Raw genomic sequence first — 1,607 nt, forward strand, 5'->3', positions numbered from 1 at the left:
TCTCATCTTCCTCTCTCTCGTCTTCCTTGTGGCTGAGACCTCATTCTGAATCCGTAAACAAGTTCAAAATCAGGACATGAAGGAGAGGCTGTGCTTGGAGGTGGAACGGCTGGGGCTCAAGATGGTGAGGCTTGGAAGCCATGGCAGTGGTGCCCAATTCATGGGTCGGCCAATTCTGTTGCTCCTCCGCTTTCCTACACCATAACATGTCCCTCAAATTCAACACTCTAAGCCTTCTTCTTCGAGCTGCGGCGAGAGTAAGTGTTAACTGCGCTGGGTCCTCTTTGAGATTGAACAAGCCGAGAGCTTCGCCTCCGTCCAATAATGCCCAAATTTCGGTTTTCAATGTAAGTCTGTTATCAGTTGGTTTGTCTCTTGTTCACTAATTCACTATGGCTGTAAGTTATTGTGCCTTCAAATCACTTAATTTCTTTTGGCTTGAAAATATCCGGCCACTTGTTCTCTAGGGACAGATTTGAATTGACATTCAACAATATATGGATTATTGATGTCTGCTAGTCAGCCGTAATCTTCATTGACAGTATTGTGTTGGTTCGCTGCTTCATAACTATTTTGGTAACAAACGGGTCTGATATGGTTATCCTTCATGAAACATTTGGAATCTTAGAATGTTTCCAATTGAAAGTATTAGTTTTTTTTTTTTTCATATTGAGTTCAGTACTTGTAGGAATTCTAATATGTAATTAAGTATAAAACTATGAATAAACCATCTGGCTGGGCACCAAACCAAATTCTTTGTAACTAGTCAATCAAAGAGAGTTGTGGCAATTTAAGCAAAAGAATATGTCATTTGGTGTATATACATTTGATGTATGAAGATCTACTCATGTATGTATGTAAGCTAGTATCTAGTTTCTCATGAGGAGAATATATATGGATGGTTAGTTTCCTAAAAGTACCTAGTCTTCCTAAAAGTAGTAGCTTATGTCATAAATTTATATTGTCGATTTTCTCATATGATCAAAATACATTGAGAGAAATCATTGAAGATTTCCTTTGAAATTGACAGCTTGCCACACTAAATTTTCCTTCACATTTGAGATATATGGCTAATTTCACTGTAGTTGGTTGCTCCATTGCAGTAAATTCATCTTCCAAATGGTATCAAATGGTATGTCTTTCTAATTCCTTTCAGTAATGTAAATACTTTGTTCTTCCAGTAAAATGACTGAGATGATGTGCCTGAGTGTATGTTATTATATTTATGATTACAAGCCAACTCATGCTTCTCTAAGCTAGTCCCTCATCTGGGTATTTGCCAAATGAACATGCTTATGGTTTGTGAGGCTGAGCAAGCTCGGTTGCTTAGCCTTGAACTGAGTAGACATGGAACAGGATGGGGAAGTGATTTGATTGAATCATTTCATTACATGTCTTCTCGTTTTCTTTTTCTGTCTACAGTTATGATATTTGTCTTAATGATGCTTCACCTCTGAAACTTGAAAAAAAAAATGCAGGGAATCCTTGTTTTTGCTTCTGTCATGGCAACTCTGGGACTGCAGGTCATCTTAGAGTCTATGCGCACCCTATTTTTTATGTAAGTGACTATGACCTGATATTTGGAGCATCTAAATATTTGGCCCTTT

Source organism: Fragaria vesca, linkage group LG6, assembly GCF_000184155.1.
Source record: "Fragaria vesca subsp. vesca linkage group LG6, FraVesHawaii_1.0, whole genome shotgun sequence".
NCBI lineage: Eukaryota > Viridiplantae > Streptophyta > Magnoliopsida > Rosales > Rosaceae > Fragaria > Fragaria vesca.